Source organism: Tamandua tetradactyla, chromosome 10 (assembly GCF_023851605.1).
Source record: "Tamandua tetradactyla isolate mTamTet1 chromosome 10, mTamTet1.pri, whole genome shotgun sequence".
Lineage (NCBI taxonomy): Eukaryota > Metazoa > Chordata > Mammalia > Pilosa > Myrmecophagidae > Tamandua > Tamandua tetradactyla.
Genome location: NC_135336.1, coordinates 20,712,871 through 20,734,820, shown reverse-complemented (window position 1 = coordinate 20,734,820; position 21,950 = coordinate 20,712,871). Strand labels below are relative to the sequence as shown.

The following is a 21,950-nucleotide window of genomic DNA, read 5'->3' as shown; positions in this document are numbered from 1 at the left end:
CTTTCTCTCCAGCCTTCTTCTTGAAGCTCCCCCAGGGGTGTTTCCTTCTTCATCTCCAAGGGTCTCTGGCTTCATGGGCCCTGGTAGTTCTCATGGCTCTCATGGATCTGCTCTCCCCAAATGCTGGCTCTTTCAAAGGATTCCAGTAAACGAATTAAGACCCACCTGGAATGGGTAGAGTCACATCTCTCTCTAATGAAAAGTTAATACCCACAATTGGGTGAGTCACATCTCTGTGGAGATAATCTAATCTAATCCAGTTTCCAACATACAGTACTGAATAGGGATTAAAAGAAGTGGCTACCCCCACAAGATTGGATCCGGATTAAAACATGGCTTTTCTAGGGAACATAATCCTTTCAAACCAGCACAGATCATCAGTCACTGACTGCATCTGTGACCTCTTACATCTGCGATCCACTAAGGAGTGCCTCCCACAATGAAATAATCCAATCAGTCAAAAGCTTTTAAGGGAGAAAAGAGACTCTTAAACTGCGTCTTCAGCCAGTGAACTTCTCCTGTCAAGTTTGTACAGACTCTTCATGGAGCTACCAGTTTCAAGTCTGCCCTACAGATTTTGGACTCTTATGGTGACATGATGCACCTTTATAAGTCTCATATTTATAGATCTCTCATGTTGGTCGTGTTTCTCGAGAGAACTCTGACTAACACAACTAGTAAGTGGTGGAAGTGGAATTCAAACCCCACTGGTCTCACTCCAGAGTCCAGGCTCTCAGCCACCTTGCCTTAGAGTTTCTTGGTTCAAAGGAACTTTGGGGGCAGGCCACGGTGGCTCAGCAGACAAGAACTCTTGCCTGCCATGTCAGAGGACCCGGGTTCGATTCCCAGTGCCTGCCCATGTTTAAAAACAAAACAAAACAAAAAAAACAAAGGAACTTTGGATGTTCCTGAGATCAGACCTGAAGGGGTCATCAGTCCCATCCTGACCCGGTCCTACTTCTGTTGTTGTGTGGTTTCCGATAATCCTTCTAACTGCTGCCTGTTAGGAAAGTGGGCACCCAACTACTTTTCTACTTGTCTCTAAGATTCCCTTGGACTACAGAGCCACCTTCCTAGTCCTCCATGACATCCTTTTAATCCATAAGGTCTGAATGGCCCCAGCCTCTGGAAACCCTACCATTATCCTTTACCTGTCTCTGCCTGTTCTCTGAAGCTGAAGCACATGAACTAGCAGATGGTAATAGTTGGCTCTTGGTGGCAGCTGGAACTTGGCTTATTTAAAGATGGATAGAGTCTTGAATCTTCATTTCCATTTTTAGCCCAAATGGTTCCAGCCTAGGCACTTATTTCGTTTTTCCTTTTCATTTTTTGTTAAAGTCACATTATCATTAACTAAACCTGCTAGTTCAAAAAAAAAATAACAAAAAACAAAAACCCATCCACCTGATAGCTACCTAAGCCCATTTGAATTGCCCCCCTGCCCCCCCCCCCCACACATACACCTCAGTTATGATTTTTCTTCTACTGGGACATTATGGTGTAGTGAAAAAAAGCATATCATTTGTAGTCTGTTTTTTTCCTATTTATTGGCCATGAGATCTTGTGATGATCATTTAATTTCTCTGAGCCTGTGTCCTCTCTAAAATGGAGATATTGACATTTACCCTGAAGAGTGATGTAAGGGTTAGAAATAGCATATGGAATGTTCCTAACAGAGAACTTGGCTCCTAAGAGAACTTGATAAATGGTGGTCTCTGTGGACACAGTGGTGGCCCCGCAATAGTGCTGGCAGCAGTGGTGGTGATGGAATTCATCTAAGCCTCATTCCCTTCCAGGCTAAGTTATCAAGAACCATGTTGCCAGCTCTCAAAACTCAGCCTTGTGTTGTCTGCTTAACTATATTGGCGACACTAGGCCTGTCCTTTCAGAGAGTTGGGTGCCAGGGGGACAAATCAGCCACAGATTTACTGACATACATGGTCCAAAGGCCAAGCCTTATGGAAGAAGTGGTCATCCAATATGACTAGTTGCATGCAAGGGCAACCAACAGAGTAATGGTGTATCCTCCCTATAGAAGGGAAGGGAGCCCAGCAACTGAGCATCCGCAAGCCAGTGGTGTTCAGAGATCCAAGGAAGGAGGGTGGATAGTTTGCACTGGGAAAAAGAGCAGAGCAGGGCTCCAGCCACTGGGCTGCAATTCAGAGTCAGGATTCCTGGTAAGATAAGCAAGGTCTGGCTCACAGGAACAGAAAACAAGTCTAGTTAACAAAACTGGGCACCAGAGCAGGATTGTATTGAAAGCCAGTGGGACCTGATCCTAAGAACCAGCCTGTTGGTGAGAGCTGTAATTCCAATCGATTTCTGTAACTGGACTGGAGCTAAACCTGCCGTCTGGCCCCAGAGGAAAAAGAAAGAAGGAAAAAGTCTGGGAACCAAGTCAGAGCAGACTGACCCTTCTAAATGATTGTCTGACTCAGTGACCCTCCTTTGAGGGATATGAAGCATGTAACCACGAGAGTTTCACAATTTGACAACATACTTACCTTGTCTAGTTAGAATAACATAGAGATGGGTAGAATAAAGTGACTGTTTCTCAGAGAACATTGACATGATTTTGAAGGGAAAATTGTTCAAGAGGAAATCTTTCTCATCTGTCTAGTATTGATTCAAAAAGCCAGCCATTCATTACCATGTCTTCCGATAGTTGATTTCAACACTGGTCAACCTGCCCAGATTAAGAGAAACTGAATGGACTTCTTTTCTCTTCCCTCCTTTCATTTCTATGACATACTGCATGTGGGATGGGCCTCAGGAGTGTGCTTGCTGCTGTAGAAGCCAGCATTCACTAAACTGAAATGAAGAAGGAGCACGTGATGAATTTGTGTATGGAAAGAATGTATACAGATTCCACAATGAAAATACTTTTTATGGATATAAAATATTTTGAAGAGTATTTCTAAGGTTTTAACCCTACTCCATAAAAATAAACTTAAAAGAATAAATAATGATAACTGCCATTTGCTGAATACTTTATAAGGATAACTCATTTAATCTTTGAGAAACTCTATGGGGATAGGTGTTACTATTATCCCTATTTTACAGGTGACGAGTCTGGCCTAGGAAGGAGAATGCAAGTGGAGTAGGTCTGGGATCTGGCTGAACTTAAAGGCTGTTTTTCTAGCACATGTAAATTCAGAGTAACCAAAAAATCAGCTTATTCTACATGACTTTTTGTTTTTTACCAAATGAAGTTTCCAGTTTATCTATTTAATTTTAAATTACGAAACTACACATTTGCAGTATAGAAAATACAGACAAGCCGATAGGAACAAAAATAACCCATTCAGTTGCCTAGCTGTCTAACTGTTGCTAACATTTGGTGTTTATTCCTCTAGATATTTTTCTATTTATATGTATATGGGGGTGTTTGGTAACAAGGTTTTCTCATTTAGTGAGACATCCATGGCAATGTATATTATTATATTATATATGTATATATACAACCTTATTTTTCTTTGCTGTTAAATCTTTAATACTCTTTCCCAGATTGTAGTAACATAATTATAGGCGATTAGAACCAGGTACAGTTATCAGTACGCAAGGAGACTTGAAATACACATTGAAAACAGAGGGCCAAGTCGTGCATTCAGAATCTGTTCCCAAGAGGAAATTTTAGAGAATGGCAGTTTGCAAGTGCCCTCCCAAGCCCTTCCAGAACTCCATTGTAGGGAAGTCTGTCTATATTAGGGAGCTGTGAGGATGTTCTGAATCTAAAACCAGCTGGAGTGGGGAGTGGTAGTGGTGGTGATAGTTGTGATTGTGATGAGAGGTGCCTCAAAACAGCATACTTGTAGCTCGTTCTCCTTTTTTTCTTCGTTCCTTTGTGTTGCTCCCATCTCTTACTGGGAGACCATTTCCTGAAATAGCAGTTTTAGTCAGTGTCCAGGATGCAGCCTGGTTCCCTTTGGTCTAAGCAAGCCTGATTTCAGGGTGGGCAGTGTTTTTCAGGACCCTTGATAGCTCTATGATATGAGTACTTGCTGACTGGGAGCCCAGGGTGATGGGACAGATCAGCAGTGTCAGAGCTGAAGAGTATAGCCTGGTGCTTTTGAGAGCTTGTGGGGGGATTAGGCAGCTGGCAGAGCAGCGACCACAAGGGATCAGAACCAAAGAGCCCTGAGCACAAGGGATTCAGGCTGTATATTATGGTAAACCAAAAAATACATATCACCAACAAGAACAACCCACCAGGGCAGGATCTGTGTCTCTTTTTTCTCTGCCAGTGAGCAACTGGAGGTATTTCCATGAACCAATTTTGGCTGAAATACATTATTTAACTGGAGAAAAGCCCACTGCCAAGTTCTGACTGGAATAAAGCATTACATGTAAGTTACTCCACCTGAAAAGGAAACCAGATTTGGCGCAGAGAGAGCCAAACTCTTGAAGCCTCCAGCAGGTACCAGGGGACATCCAAGCTGCATCAGGAATTGGTGCATTCGTTTACTTTGGGATGTGTAGGGTAAATGCCCAGCCAACCCGATGCACTGTGCTTTGGGTTTAAGCAGAGACTAATGCAGCTGTCCTATTCCAGTCTAGGAGCCAGAACATTCAATGTTGGCAACTGCAGCTGTGATTACATATCTCCATGGTGTTTCACACTCTGGGCTACTTTGTAAAATATATCTGAGCCTTAATGATGCCAAGCATGGATTGAAATAGCTCCTGTGGACTTTGGTCCATCATATGCCTAGAATTTGAAGATATCATCAAGGAAGGCTAAAAAGGGACATGCAAATTCATGTGATGGGTATGTTTTATTTTTCTTCTTCACGGGGCTTAGACTCTGCCTAAAATTAGGGATTCCTTTGTGTCTTGGGGACTCACAAGGTCAATTTTATTAGCTTGAAAAAAATACAACGAACATTTTGGTAAAAAAAAATTTTACAAGTTTATGAAGCTAGAAAAGTTCAATGTTTGGGGTTTACTCTAAGAAATTATAATCCATCATAGCTCCAGGTTGTCAGATGATGTGGTACCCAACAACTGGATACAGGATCATTTCCTAGATTCTTCCTTTCTTCACTCTATGTCTTGCATGAAGACTTCTCAAATTTTTAGTGCCAATAATTTCCCCACCAATAAAATGCAACTTACAGGTTTGTACTCCCTTCTTCTTGTGGGAAGCAACTCGTGGGTTGGAGGCCCAGAGCTGCCTAAGGTCTACAGACAAGTCACCTGACCTTGCCAAGCCTCAGTTTCCATATCTGTAAAATGAAGCAGAAGTAGGCATTGAGTGAGCTAATGTACTTAAAAGCACTTTAAGTCAAGAAACCAGAGCAAATATAAATTATCATCATTATGATTCAGGGGATTTGGTGACAGCGGATGAGATAATGTCTGGAACACACTCAGAAAAGAACTAAAGAAATAGAAGAGATTGATAATATTGCCCCATACTGGTGTTTCCCAAGTGAGGGAATGTTCTGACCAGTCCTGAGTTTAACTGAACTCTTCGCAGCCCTGGGCTTCTTTCACTGTTTGAGAGCCAGATTCCCATGCATAGCTGGATTAGCTAGAAACTTTCCACATTTCTGAAGCTAAAGCTAATGGTTTAATGAGGGATGCTCTGACGTTTACTTAAGTTTAGGTCAGCAAGACTCTGGGGGCAAAAGAGGTTGTAAATGGAAACAGCACAGTGCTTTATATTTACAGCACTCTGTCTGCTGATTTTGCATGCCCTTCTTAACAGAGAGAAGGGTGCTGGCATGCTCAGAGTGACCTGCTCACCAGCAGGCAGTATTGCCCCAGCTCATGCCCAGCCCTTCATGAGAGTCTGGGATCTACAGTTGCTCTTGCACTTACCTCTTTGGGGTTCTGTATAATTTTTCATACTCTGTCATACCATGCCATCTAACCAGCCTTTTCTTATTTACTGTGCCAACATTCACATTACACTATTGCTTAATTTTCCTTTTCGCGTATTGAGGAAGGGTATGTACTAAATTACAGTTCTTGCTTTTCATGACTGTGAGGAATATGGATACAGTCTATGGTTATCGATGATAGCTCTTCACCTGCGCAGATCATGAGACGAGTGACAGCATGTGAGCCTGATTGCCATGGCTCTTCCCATCTCATGGTCCAGTCTACAGCTGTTTGGATTCTACCCGTTCTCAGAAGGGCCTTATATGGAGAGACTTAAGATTTTCCATAGCTTCTCTGCCCTGAAGAAATGTTCCAAGAATTGTCTCTTGACTCAGTCTCCTAAGGGAAGGAAAAGGGGGGAATATATTGTTCACTTTTTGAAAGTGGGGAGCATGAGCCCTCAGTCTGCCCAGAGTCTTGGCTGACCACCTATAGCAGTCCTTCTCTTAGATCAAGTCTCTTGATTCCAGCCTTGGGTGAGAAGGGTGTACAGGTTTCCTCATTCTTAGTGCAGGTCTCCTTCTTTTGTCTGTTCTGCCTCCCTTAGAATCCTCCCCTCCACTCATTCACACCAGACAACCTTGTTCTACAATGAGCACCGGAGCTGGGTGATCTGACCCCCCAACTGTGCTTCTCAGAAGACAGATGAGCCCTTTTTCCTGCTGAGCTTTTCTCCCACCAACCCAGCTTGAAGGAGAACCCCCACCCCACACCCTGCCCCAGGACTATATCTCTCTTTCTTCCCCATTGAGCTCTTCTGTTTCTTACCAAGGCCTAGAATGTCTTCCTGACTTCTTAATCTGGATCTTTGCCTGTGCCATCTCTATGTCTGGCAGGTTTCTCCCCATTGGCTTCACATTTTAGACTGCTTGAAAGTTGGCGCAAAAATTTACCTCCTCCTGAAAACTTTTCCAGGCTTATCCATCTTACCCTGATGGCTCCTTTACCTAGCATGCCCACAGCATTAATTTCTCCAATTTGTAATACTGTCACACTTCATTTCTTTAGTGTCCTTGGACACTTGGAATTGTTCTACATAATTTAATTTTATAGAGAGCCAAAACTTAACCCTAAGCATTTCATGCTGAAACTTTTAAAACTTAAATTTTATTGATGATAATCTTTCTGAAATATAGTTCAGACTTTCTCTGCCTTTCATGGCATAAGACCATGCTTTATATTTAGAGCATTCTGAACATCTTCCTCCTTGTTTTGATGCATTGGGGCCCGTGACAGTGTTCACTCATTTTAGTCATGAGCTGGCACACCCCTGAACCACAGCAGAGGCTAAGGTTTTCTTTGTCCCTTCACTGAGGGCCTCTTCCAATGCTGCCGAAATGTTTCAGGGTTGGCCTACATTTGGAAGCCCTGGTCAGGGAGTATGGCCCCTAGAGCAGTCCTAGCCCTGTGGCTAACGGCCACATTTCTGTTGGAATGTGATAATAATGATATATATTTTTTGGATAATGATAATTTTAACACACCTGGGAATAGTGAGATAAGTGACCTAGGCCCTCTCCACACTCCATCCCAGAGTGAAGCAAGTTTGGAAGACCTGGACCTCTTCTATTATCCCTTTCACTTTAGCATCATTCCATCTTTGTTTTGCAAATAGAGCACAACATACCCAGCTTATTTTTATTTAAAGGGCCTTAAGTGTTTCAATCCACATCAGCTTGTCAGTTTCATACAGGGAGGCACCCAAGGGCAGGGGTCCTGCCTGTCACTCTGTGTTGCTCTCGGCTTTATGCCATGGGCATAAAGACTTTTGATATTTATATGATGGTGATAAGGAAGCCTTTCGACCAAAAATTACAGCCCCATTTCAGACCCATGCTCTTGGAGTGTTGTCACTTTTAAGTATTTTTATACTTGACATGTCTCTTTCTCCTGACTGCTGTGGAAAACATCTCAGGGTGATGGGATCCTGGCATAGTGCCCAGGGAGAATAATTTCTAGGATTTCACAGGTGATTATTTTTAGCTGGATCTTGTATATGTGTGTGTTATTTCACACCAAAATCACATTTCTTCTAAGCTATGATGAAGCGGTGTCATAAAATCCAAACTAAGAAAGGGAAAATGTCTGGAGCTACTGAGAGATTTTACACTTTCTGTGATTGCATATTTCATGGTGGTTGTTAAGCATTAGTGTCTTCAGGATTGCTAAAGGTAGAAAATGCACTCATCTCTAAGACTTTTGTACTGAAATTTATTTATATTTTATTTATTTTATATTTATTTTTAAATACACTTTCATTTCCACCTGTCAATTGACAAAAATATATTGAATCTTTATAAATTCCTTTAAAATTCTTCTATTTGGTATTTTTCAAAGTTTGAAAGAAACCCCTATCTGTTGTAATAACTAGTAAAACATTGTAAAGGTCTGTAAATAAAGATGCTAATTATTAACCTTCTACTCCTACTTCCCAGTCCTGCTACCCTAAGATAAGCACAATTATCATGCACATCTTTCTTTTTACACGTCTAAAAAGAGGCATATGTAAATATGCAACTCTGTTTACTTTTTGGAATAATTTCTAAAGAATGCCCTGCATATAATTTTTTATTGTATATGATTTTTTTCTGATTATGAAATTAATACATCTTCACCATGGAACATTTGGAAAACACAGGGAATAATGTAAAAGAAAAATAATCACTAATATCATTCAGAAATAACTACTATTAATATTTGTTCTCAAATTTTCGTTCAGCACAGCAGAATGCTAAGAATATTTTGCTTGGGGGTCACACAAATGTACATTCCAGATTGACATCTGCCATTTACCAGTTATGTGAGCCTGCTCAAGTTCCTTAAACTTTCCAAGCCTGTTTTCTTATCTGTAAAACAATATAATAGTATAATCTACCGCATATATTAATACTTGTAAGTACCTTGGTACCATCTTTGTCATATTGTAGGGGGTCAAAAACTGGCAGCCATTGTTATCAGTAGTGGTATTTTAGATAAATAGATGATAGAGAATAGATAAAATTAGCATCATATTTCACTTTATTCTGACTTCATTTAGTATTTCACAGGGACTTTTTCTCAGGTCACCAAATATTCTTCAAAAACATAATTGTAATGACTGCACAATATTCTATCAGGTGGACATACCATAATTTAGTGAAGCAATCCCTTATTTTGAACACTTTTGTCATTTCTAATTTTTGCTTTTAAAACCACAGTTACTGTGTTTATAAGCAAAGTGTTAGATTCATTACAGTCATTAGTGTGCCTGAGTTTTCTGGTCTTTAGAATCATTATTACTTATATCAAGGCTATAGCAATTTTAAGGCAAAAAGTCTACATTTCCCTAATTTTAGCCAAACTTTAAGCCCTACCTTTAGGTGAGTGGATTCAACCACAGCAATAGTTAGAACCACCTGGGGAGCTTTTAAAACATGTGGTGACAGACAGCACCCCTCCCATAGCCACTGGCTCAGCCGTTACGATTTAGGTCAACTGGAGTAGGGCCTGGGTACAGATTTTTTCCCCTCAATCTGCTCTTTTTCCCTCAACCCCTTCTTTTTCCCCTCTGAAACACAGATTTAGATGATTCCGTAAGATTCCTGCCATCTGAAGGATCCTTTATCAGAGAAACACCATAAGCTGAGGTAGTTCTGTGATCCCCCTCTCTGAGACTTTCTTTATCGTCTTATGGTATAAAATAGCAGTTTGGAACTGGGAAATGATTTTGCTCTCCAGGGGACATTTGCAACCTCTGGAGACATTTTTATTTCTTACACCTGGGGAAGGCATTGCTATTAGCATCCCATGGGTAGCTTGAACACCACACGTGCTGTTCAACATCTTATAGTGCACAGGATGCCCCCCACACACAAAGAATGATCTTTGTCAATAGTGCTGCAGTTGAGAAACTGTGCTCCACAAAATCTGTGGCTCAACTCAGGCATGTTCGTTAACCAAAGAACAGGCTCAGGTAGAAAGGCTCCAGGGTTTGCTGACAATTCCAGTGAATAGAAACATCATCAGTAAAGAATGTTGGAGACTCCTGCTCTTAGATCAGGGGCTGTGGGCTACTTGCAGGTCTATCTAGATATGGGCAGCCTAGACCCACATGGGTATTTGTGACCAAAACAGGAGAAAAAACTTGAGAGATCACTCTGCTTACTGGGGTGGGAGTTGAAGTTTGGACCAAACCCTCTGCTTTGGTCACTTGGTCATCTGACCCAGATTTCCCTGGTTCAAGGACAGTCTTTCTCTCTCTGCCCCCTTTAGAAATGAAACAGAAGAGAAAATTAAATCCATAAGCCCCAAGGTTTTCAGCGATATTTTCAAGCCAACTATCTTGTCTCTCCAAAGCCCTGCCTTCTCTTGCTCACGCCCACTGCCTCCCACTGACAGCCAAACATAGAATGTGGAAAACAGGAAAAACAGCAATATGGCAAAGTTACATCTTTTGAGAGAGAACATTGCTTTGGGTACAACCCTCTTCCCCCACCCTAGTTCTTGAATTGCCAGACACTGCAGCGGGTGGTCTTATTTGTCTTTGTTCTGTGGAGATGACGTATCACCAACAGCTTCTTTCTATGGCCTTAAGAATTCCACACGAAAGTGAACTTCTACAGGGTTGGGGCAACTGGTATTGCTTGTGTCTGTGTCTGAAAACTTAAGTCTATTTTCTTTACTTTTAAAGGTTTTTCCTCCACATTTTTCTGTTGTGCTTCCCCTCCATTATTTTGCAAATTTGAGTAGAGTGAGGGAGAAGGGTGATCAGAGGATTGGAGATTGTGTTATTAAACTCCTAGAGTGAGGAGTTGATTCCCAGTAGCAATATGAACTCCAGCTGGCTACATCTTGGGGCTTACTCAGGGGGAGGAAGATACAATGCTTCCTTCTTCAGTGTTCAGAGCTCTGTGCCCTTGCTTGGTGCAGTGCTGGGTTTGATCTCCTAATTGCTCAGCTCTCTCAGACCCTCTGCTATATTCTGATTGCAGTTCTGGGCCAACCTCTGGCCCCTAGGCTCCTTCTGTTTGCACCATCTTTGTGCACTGGTCTAAGTACCCACCCAGGTCTGGCTTACAGCCTTCCGTGGTGCTCTGTCCCTAGAGGGGTAGGTGAGTTGGAGTCAGGGGAAATGTCCTTCCCTAGCTTAGGATCTTGGTCCCCTAGGGGTGGCCATGTTTTCTGGAATCTGAACCAGTTCCTTCCTACAGGCTGGACCTGGTGTTTTCTGTCAAATCATGCCTCATATTCTGTATTGGCAGCTGCTAGGATTGACCCTGCCTTTTGGTTCAAATACAAGGTTTTTCCCCATGCTATGCTGTTGTTGCTGTTTTAAATAGGTCATTTGCTAACAGCCAATTCTCATTATTTCTTTTGCTCTCTTGATCAAGAATGACTATATATTCAACTTCCAATCTGAAGCTGAGAGGAAATAAGTTGAAGACTTTTTAATGGGTAATATAAAAATAGAGTTATTGAGGATTAGAAGGGAAAGAGAAGGAACCGGAAAGGAGAGAACACCCCAGCAAAGAGCAACTGCTCTTGTTTTCTGAAGATTTCTAGGCCTAGGTACATTCTTAAACACATTAAGTTAAGCTGTAAGAAAATAAAACTTTACTTAAAAATTACACAGAGTTCAGAAAATATTCCTTTTAGTTAATAGGGAAAAGTGCTAAGGCATTTTATATATAAAGAAGAAAATACTTTCCAGTAGTTAGAAACATGGATGAGAATGCAGTGTGGTGATGATTACATATGTTAAACTGATAAAGCTGGTGTTTAGGTTCCCAAAGATAATCTCAGCACCAGAACTGTTTATGTTGGGATGTATCAGCATCTGCAGTATTTATTTTTGGTATGAGTACTGCTCATACCAAAGATTTGTAAGAGACAGTCTTTAACCTAAGAAGTATCTGATTAGGTTATTAATTAAGGTCTACTTATTAGACACCCCCTTGTCTAGGCATACAAATGTCCTAATGAAGGCCACTATTGTTTATTCTCTTATTTGAGACATCTAGGAAGAACTTGCCCCTCCAGCAAATGTAATTTAGTGAGTTAACCCTTCACAGGTGTCTAGAAGTCATTTCCTCCTTTCGTTCCTATTGCTTGCCACTAAAGACTATAAAGCCCATTGTCAGAGCCCACTACCTCTATAGCCTGATAGACCACAGAGGAGGAATGTGTCCCCACTCCTCCAAGATGAAAAAAAGCATTTTCATACGTCAGCCTCATTATAAATTTTCATTGATTGTAAACAATGGGTTATATCAATATTATAGTTTAGACGTATTATATGCGTAACTGGATTTCCTTACTTTAGACTGGGAACCTATATGAAGAATACCTTCCCAGTGCTAAATGAGCCGCTGACAAAGGAGTTGTTGGATCACTACTTATTCTTAAGCTGGAGACCACATACATCAGATGACAAGGGAAGCATGTATTTGAAAGTCTTAATGCTGACAGAATTCTGGGCTGCAGAGATTTGGATTGAGTGCTTATTGAAAGGAGAACATTGTGCTCAGTAAGTACATTGACAAGAGGCTGAGATAGAAAAGATGTGGAAGTTATGACCCTTTTCCTCAAGGAGAATGTGTTTCATTTTAAGGTAACATATACACATTGGAAGTGTGTTGCAAAAACTGGCAGATGTGCAAATGAGCAATTGCAATATCATAATTTAACAATCAAATACATAAAAGTGAGTGTAATTGAAAAATGAGTGAAGAATCAGATCAAGATGGAGTTCAGAGATTGAATTTTGGAGAGGCATATGGCTCAGTGAAAAGTATCTGGAGTTTACTGTCAGAGAGATTTGGGTTAGAATCTTGGTTTGCCATTTTCTAGCTATATAACTTCTTCAAACAAGTTACTTTATCGTCCTAAGACAGTTTTCTCCTTTGTAAACTGGAATTAGGAATACCTATCTTACAACTGATCTTAAAGTGTATATAAAGGGCATAATACAATATCTAGCAGATTGCAGATACCTGGTTAACTGATAGCTGCGTTCTTCAACCAAACTATTTGAGGACTTTCAATAGATATTTCTATTATTGATTTCTAATTTAATTACATTGCAGTCAGAGAAAATACTTTTATGACTCACATACTCTTAAATTCATGGGGACTTTTTTTTTATGGCCCAGAATGTGGTTTATCTTAGTAAATGTTCTGTAATCATTTAAAAAAAATGTAAAGCCATTCCTGCCAATCCTAAAGAATACATGTGGTGTTATATAAGATTCTACAATGTTTCCATGCACTAGGGTAGCTTTCCAGAAACCTACAACCTCCAGATGGGTCCCTGGAACAGAAGTCCTGAAATGCAGAGGGACCAACCTCTCCAAAACATCAACTAGTTCCATCCCCTTGTCCCATTTTATCGACAGCCACTTCCAACATGAAAAAGTTAGAATGGACATAGCCCAAATACCCCTAAAGAATCAGAGAAAGATCAAAGGTGATAATGGAATAATACAGAGAAGGTAGAATTTAACAAATGAGTATGGTTGTTGAATTATTATATTGATATCTCTTTTAGTCTCCAGTATCTTAGAGTAGCTAGAAGTAAAAAACCTAAAATTGTAGAATTGTAACTCATACCAAACTCTGAAGTTTGTTCTACAACTAATTGTTGTGATGTGCTTGGATATTTATTGCTTTTTTGTATGTTATTTTTCACACACACACAAAAAAAGTCTATTGTGATGATAAATGCTCAGCTATATGATATTATTGTGAACCATTGATTGTATTAAAACAAAAACAGAAAAAATTAGAATGGACATAGCCCAATACTCCTAAAGAAAAGGAGAAGGTGGAGTCATAACAGAGAAGATAGGCTTTAAAAAATGAATCTGAATGCTAAATCATTATATTCATATTTCTGTTAGTTTCCAGTGTTTCAGGACAGCTAGAATTAAGAACCTAAAATTGTGGAACCATAACCCATACCAAACTCTGAAATTTGTTTTATAACTAATTGTTATAGTGTGCTTTAAAATATACTGCTTTTTTTGTATATATGTTTTTTCACAATTAAAAAAATAAAAGAATGTGCATTCTGCAGTAGTTGGGTGGAGTGTTCTTTAAATGCCAATAAGGTCAAATTGATTGATAGTGTTCAAATCTTCTATATCCTTACTGAATTTCTGTGTACTTATTCTATTAATTACTGAGAAGGTCAGTTGAAATCTCTGACCATGTTTGTGGATTTGTGTATGTATTCCATAGACAGTTTTCACATCACATATTTTGAAGCTCCGTTATCAGATGCATAAGAATTTAGGATTTTTAAAGCCTCTACATTTTTTCTTTATACACAAATATAATTTCCCATTTTAAAGTGTACAATCCCATGGTATTAATTATAGTCACAGTGTTGTGCTACCTTCCCCACCATCTGTTACCAAAACTTTTTTATCACTCCAAACAATTTGTACCCAATAATCAATAACTCCCCATTGCCCCATCCCTCTGTAAACTCTAATCTACTTCCTATCTCTATGAATTTCCCTATTCTATGTATTTCATATAAGTGGAATCATATAATATTTGTCCTTCAGTGACTGGCTTATTTCACTCAACATAATGTTTTTAAGGTTCATCCATAATGTAGCATGTATCAGAATGTCATTCCTTTTTTATTACGTTAATATATATTCATCATAAAATTCTCTATTTTAATCACTTTCAAGCATATAATTCAGTGGCATTAATTACATTCACAATGTTGTGCTACTGCCAGCAACATCCATTACCAAAACTTTTACATCACCCCAAACAGAAACTCTGTATCCATTAAGCATTACTACCCATTCTATCTCCCCTGCACCCCTAGTAACTTGTAATCTACTTTCTGACTATAAATGTGCATATTCTTATTTACTTAATATAAGTGAAATCATACAATTTCTCTCCTTTTATGTCTTATTTTATTCAATATGATAACTTCAAGATTCATCCATATTATAGCATGTATCTGAATGTCACTCTTTTTTACAACTGAATATCCCCATGATATGTATATACCACATTTTATTTATTCATCTGTTGATGGACATTTGGGTTGCTTTTACCTTTTGATTATTGTAAATAATGCTGCTGTGAACACTGGTGTACAAATATCTGCTCAATTCTCTATTTTCGGTTCTTTGGAGTATATAGCTGTAAGTGAAATTGTTAGGTCATATGGTAATCTTATGTTTAACTTTCTGAGTAGCTGCCAAACCATTTTCCACAGTGGCTGCCCCATTTTACATTTCCACCCATAATGTATAAGAGTTCCTATTTTCCACAACCTCATCAACACTTATCATTTTCCACTTTTTAAAAATCCATTCTAGTGGGTATGTGGTTTTGTTTTGTGTTTCCCTACTGACAGATGATGTTGAACATCTTTTTATATGCTTATTAACCTATAAGATTTGTGTATCTTCTTTGGAGAAATGTCAACTCAAGTCCTATATCCAATTTTAAACTGGGCTGTCTTTTCATTAACTTGTAGGAGTTCTTTATACATTCTGGATATCAAACCCTTATCAGATATATAGTTTCCAAATATTTTCTCCTACTCTATAGACGTCTTTCACTTTCTTTATAATAACAAAAGTTTTTAATTTTGATGAAGTGTAATGTATCTATTTTTTCTTTTGTTGCTTGTGTTTTCAGTGTCAAGTCTAAAATTCCATTGCCTAATACAAGGTTTTGAAGATATTTACCTATATTTTCCTTATTCTAGGATTTTTATAGTTTTACTACTTTTATTTAGGTCCTTAATCAATTTTGAGTTAATTTTTCTATATGATTCTTTTATATGTGGATATCTAGTTTTCCTAGCACAATTTGTTGAAAAGACTATTCTTTCTCCATTGAGTGGGCTTGGCAACCTTGTCAAAAATCGATTGGCCATAGATACGTGGATTATTATAGCCTATTAAATTAACTCCTGTATCATTATGAAATGTTCTTCTTTTTCCCTGGTAATATTTTTTTTTTTTGCTCTGAAATCTCTTCTGTCTGATATTAATATAGCCATTCCAGCTCTCTTTTGATTAGGCAGTCATGCTGTATATTTTTCTATCCTTTTGCTTTTAGCCTGTTTGTGTCTTTGAATTTAAAGGGCATTCCTTGTAAGCAACATATAGTTGGGACTTGATTTTTTTGTCCAAATTAACAATCTCTGCTTTTTTATTTTGGTATTTAGACCATTGATGTTTAATATGATTATTTATGATGTTAAGTTGAACTCTTATCTTCGTATTTGTTTACTATTTATGACGTCTGTTCTTTGTTTCCGCTTTCCTTTTTTTTTCTGCCTTCTTTTGTATTAGTTGAGAATGTTTTATGAGTCAGTCTGTCTCCTTTGTTCTAATTATTTTATTATTTTAGTGGTTGCTTTAGGGTTTTTAGTATGCGTCTTTAATTTATCACAGCTTACCTTCCAATGATATTATACTACTTCACATATAGTAAGAGAACCTTACAATAGCAAACTTTCATTTTTCCCTCCCCAGCCCTTGTGTTACTGTTTTCATACGTGTTACTTATATAAGTGCTATACACTCCACACTACATTGGTGTTATTTTTGTTTAAAAGTCAATGATCTTTTAAAGATAAAGAATGAGAATAAATCTTATATTTTACCCATGTAGTTTGCATTTCCAGTGCTTTTTTTTCCTATGTGTAGATCCATATTTCCATCTGGTGTCATTTTTCTTTTTCCTAATGGATTTCCTTGAACAGTTCTTATTGTGCAGGTATTCTGATGAAGAATTTTTTTCATCTTTCCTATACCTTAAAAAATCTTTATTTCACCTTTGTTCATGACTGATTTTTTTTAGTAGGTATAGAATGCTAGGTTGATAGTTATTTTCTTTTGGTACTTCAAAGATGTTGCTCTATTCTTTTCTTGCCTGCATTGTTTTTGATAAGAAATCTGTTGTCATCCTTAGTTTTGTGCTTCTCCATGTAACACATCTTTTTTTCCTCTGGCTACTTTAAAGTTTGTTTTTCTTTCAACTTGATTTAATTTGACTGTTATTGTGCCTTCCTGTCATTTTATTCATGTTTCTTGTGTTGACAGTTTTTTAAGCATCTTGGAGTTTTTATTAAATTTGGAAACTTTTTGGTCATTATTTCTTCATGGAAATATATATATTTTCCACTTGTCCTCACTTAGGGATCATAATTACACATATGCTAGAATGCTTGAAGTAGTCCCAGAGCTTGCTGATTCCTGCTTCATATTTTAAAATTCTTTTTACTCTTGGTATACTGACTTCAAAGAAACTTTGCTTTCAGACTTACCGCCATCCTTAAATAAGAATTTAATATATACACATACTCAGGATATTATACCAAAAGCTCTAATCTGAAAAAGATCAATTTCATTTCCTTTCTGAGAAATTGACTTGAGAATCAAAATAATTGAATTTGAGTTCTGACACATAATACTCACCAGATGTGTAGTATTGGCAAATCAATTTATTTGTAGTGTGACTTCCTCATTGGCCACATGAAGATATTGGTAAGGATATGATAAAGAAGGAAGGTGAAAGAGATACATTTGTCAACTATAAAGGAATTTTCAGATATAAGGTTTGGGGGTTATTTATTTATTTTTTTGCCTGTTCCTTCCCCAGTGTCTGTACATCCATGTCATGTCTCTATTTTCCTTTAATGTTCACATATTTGTCTCCTTTCCTTTCACTATGCATTGGTTCCAGCCATGAAAGTCTGAAAAAGTAATCATTAGGAGGGGTTGCCCTCCTGGTCCTCTGGTAGTCCCATTTTCCAGTCCACACTGCCCCTTTTGAATAATAAGGGCCACTTCCAGGCCTCATCCTTTCTTATCCCCAGGGCATAGAACCAAAGGTGCTAACTCCAAATTACCAGTTGACACCAGAAGTGACTCTCCCACCCGTTATTTTCAAAAAGCCTGACCCCTGCCATCTACTTAAGCCCAGGGAGTCAGAAACCATGCCCATGTTGCTGGGATGCCTGTGTTTTAGAACAAGTTAATCCTAGAAGGTTATGTTCCTTCCCTAAGCAAAGAGCCAAGACTGCAACAAGAGGGATTGAAGCTAGACTTAGGACTGAATTGTCTATAGCATTTTACCTCATTGACACTGACAAGGGAGCAGGGACCAGGGAAGTGATAAACACAAGAGTACAGTCATCTGTAGGGCCCAGAACCCTGACTCGGGGGCTTTGGCTACCATCCCAGCACTCATAACTCATTTGTGGCACTAGGAAAGAATATTAGGAGCCAAGGCAGACTCTAGGAGACTGGGAAACCAAAGAATGCCCAGAAATGGCATTTAGAGTGAGGTTGTGCTCTGGCTATAGGGCAGAAGCTGTTGTTGATTTGTTCAGAAGATGAGCAGAAGCCTGTTGGGACCCTTGCCCCTAAAGTGGGCAATGGCAGAAATACTTTGGTAATAAGCAAGTTGATATTCTCTAAGCACCTCCGTGTTTCAAAAATATGCCAAGAGGTAGGATCAATCAAATGGGGTTGAACATTGAGCATGAGTTTTGGCACGTGAGGACTTGTACCAGGTAGTTGGTGAGGGTCAAGGGTTGAATATTAGGATTTATGGGAATTGGTTTATTATTTAAGTTACTCATTCATTCACCAAGTATTAATGGAACACTTTGTGTCAGACACTAAGAGAACAAGGTAAAACACATCTGTCCCTAAGTAGGTGAGAATGACAAATACCATGGAGGTCAGCACAGATCAGATAACTATAAGAGCCTAAAGAAGGGAACCTAAGCCAGCCTTTGGAAATAAGTGTATGAGGGTGGACTTCCCAAAGGAAGTGATCCCTAGGCTAGCTCTTAGGAGATGAGTAAGAGTTAGCCAAGTAGAAGAGTGGGGGAAGGACATCCTATGCAGAAGGAAGAGTGTATATAAAGGCACCAAGGCAAGATTAGAGTAGTGAGCTCTTGGAAATATAAGTAATTTCTTTTTTCACTGTTTATAATATAAGGCTGTTAGTAAAGAGTGATGAGAGCTGAAGTTAAAGTAATAAAACAGGTGTCAGAATAAGAGCCTTGAGTACCCTTGTAAAGTGTTCTATCATACAGGCAGTGGGAAGCCACTGAATAAGTTTAAACAGAGATGATGTATGCTTAGATCTGAATTTCAGAGAGCTCTTTCTGGTGGTACTGGGGAGGAGGGTGAAACAGAGAGCCTAGATTTTAGTACTGACCCCATTGCCCTCCCACCTCTCTTCATTGTCCCTTGTTGTCTATAAAGTCTATTTATCTGGTTCTTCCTTGTTGTATCCAACCTGGTTTCCTGCTACTCTTCCAGTTCTAGTTAAGTTGACTCACCTTATCCAGTGGACCATGCTCCTTTCCATCCCTGTGTCTCACTCATTTAACAAACATAGATTAAGTGTCTGTTGTGTACCAACCGAAGTGCCCGTCATTGGGCACCAAGGATGAATGAAATAAGAAATCCTTAGGTCAGTTCAGTAGAGAGAAATACATGGAAACACATTTTTACTATGAAATGTGAGAATGGCTGTGGTATTGAATGAATAAAAAAAGACTGCTATGGGGACAAAGAGAAGAGAATCCTATCAATAAGAAGTCCTCCTCAGCTAAATCCTGCATATCCTCTAGGCTTCTGCTTGCACTTCGATTAGAGGTAGGGTAGTGTAATACCAGATGACAAGGTTTTAACCCTTGTACTGTCACTAATCAGCCATATCACCTTGAATAGACTTTTTTGTGCCTCAGTTTTTCATCTGTGAAATGGCACCGATGATGACAATATCTACTTCATAATAAATGAGCTAATATGCATATAAACTCTAAGAATGGTCCTTGGCATGTGAATAATATTTAATAATTATTGGCTTTTATTATTCCCAGCTTTTACTCATTTTCTTTTCAGCACCTATATTGTGTCAAGGAACTTTAACCCTTAATTATATATTGTTGAATTGCGTGCTCCATTTTATGTTATCCTATTTCTCTCAAATGTGATATTCTTCTTTGAAGCAGAGTACATTTTATATATGTCTGTACTCCAGAGATCCCTATAGCATTAGGTGTATGTTAGGTGATCAACCATCCCAATTTGACCAGGACTGAGAACACTTCTGGGATGCAGGACTGTTTTAGTTTGCTTAAGCTGCCAGAATGCAATATACCAGAAATGGAATGGCTTTTAAAAAGAGGAATTTATTAAGTTGCAAGTTTACAGTTCTAAGGCCACGAAAATGTCCAAACTAAGGCATTCATGGAAAGATACCTTGATTCAATAAAGGTTGATGAGTCCAGAACAGCTCTGTCCACTGAAAAGGCACATGTCTGGTATGCTAGCTTTCTCTCCTGGCTTCTCGTTTCGTAGGGCTTCCCCAGGGGTGTTCTCTTTCTGCATCTCTAAGGATCTCTAGCTGCATGGCTCTCTGGGCTCTAAAGCTTTTACCAAATGGTTCTCTCTTAAAGGGCTTCAGTAAGCAACCCCACCTTAAGTAGATGAAGACACATCTCCATGGAAACCATCTAATCAAAAGTTACCACGTACAGTTGGATGGGCCGCATCTCCATGGAAACATTAAAAAAGATCCCACCCAGCAATATTTTGAATGAGGATTAAAGGACATGACTATTCTGGAGTACATAATAGCTTCAAACCAGCACAAGGCCTTTGAGTACTGAAACTGGGAAAGTCATAGGCAACTGGGACAAATTGGTCACCTTACATGCAATAGGCACTTGCACGTTTCTTTTTATTAATCTGTTATTGGTCCCAAACTTAACATGCACGTAAGCTCACTCTGACCTTGCCCAATATTTTATTTTATTGGCTAGAAAATATAAAGTAAGGACCTCTAGAATGTTCTAGGGTTTCCTGAGATTATTCTTGGTTTTAAGGTAAAAGATTTGAGATTCCTTGAAAAACTCTTTCCTGTCAGGTATGGGTACATTTACTAGAAATTGTGGGCAACCCCATGAGAGCCTTCCATACCTGCCCACAGCTTCAGAAGTCTCCCCCTGCCTGTCATTCCCCATTTCTCCCAGTGTTTCCATCGCTATGCTGAATGACCACCTTCATTTGCTTTCCAGAATCAATAAACCTTTCTTTATCTTGTTATAGAGGTCTTTCCATTCACAAGGTTGTTTTTCCATGAATTCCCCAGGTGGGGCCTGATTTCTCCTCCTTTTCAACACCCCCACTCCACACCCCAACCATATGTACCCCAGTTCCCCAGCACTGGGACAGTGCTTGCCTTGGATGATTGCTTTTCAGACAGCATTCCTTGAAGAGAAAATGGGACAAGTGTTGGTTTTCCTAAAAGCCATGAGAAATGTTTGCTGAAGGCTTGCCCCATCTTCTGTAGGTTCTATGCCAGTACAACGAAGAGGCTGGGCCACCAGCCTTTGAAAAGTCCAGCCCCAGGTCTTCAAGTGACTCTAAAGAATTCCATGGAGGCTTGGAGTCCACTTTTTCATGCCAAGTAAAGTGCCATAAAGTCATTGCTCATAAATTTGTTTCAACTTCCATTCTCTGTATCTGTTTTTGACTGTTTGTTACCAGACTCAACATTGTCAATAGTAACCACTTATTTACTGCTCTATAGGGTATTGTGCACACTCCAGAGATATTAAGAGATTTAATGTACATGTGAGTCACCAGTTCTAAGTCAGGATATATCAGGTGATGTTTTAAGGGAAGCCTTTTGAGCAAAAGTTGTATACATGGCATATAATGTAATAACTATTATAAAGACAATGATTCCCATCCTAATGAATAATAATTATAAGTCGTCTTTTTAAATGCTCTGGAGAATACCATGGTGTATACAGGCAGGGGGTTGGAGAATTGTGTGTATGTGTGTGTAGCAGCTTATGATAAATAAAATCAGCAAATTTCTCCCTAACGTTTTTGCAAATGTTAAGCCTTTACTGGGTGCACAGGGAAGAGCTTGCATCTCCTCACTCTGGCTATGGCTGCTTCTTTCTGTCAGCTGCCTGGAGTTTCTGACCCCTGCTCCTCCAAAGAGATAGCTCTCTTCCAAAAGATACAGGGAACTAGGGGGTGGGAAGAAGAGCAGTAAGT

At 39.1% G+C, this 21,950-nt stretch overlaps 1 protein-coding gene across 9 annotated transcripts in view; it reads left to right on the top strand.

Annotated features, from left to right (window-relative positions):
- Positions 1 to 21,950, top strand: part of KALRN (kalirin RhoGEF kinase) — a 758,640-nt gene that overhangs the window by 377,435 nt on the left and 359,255 nt on the right. The window lies entirely within an intron of this gene.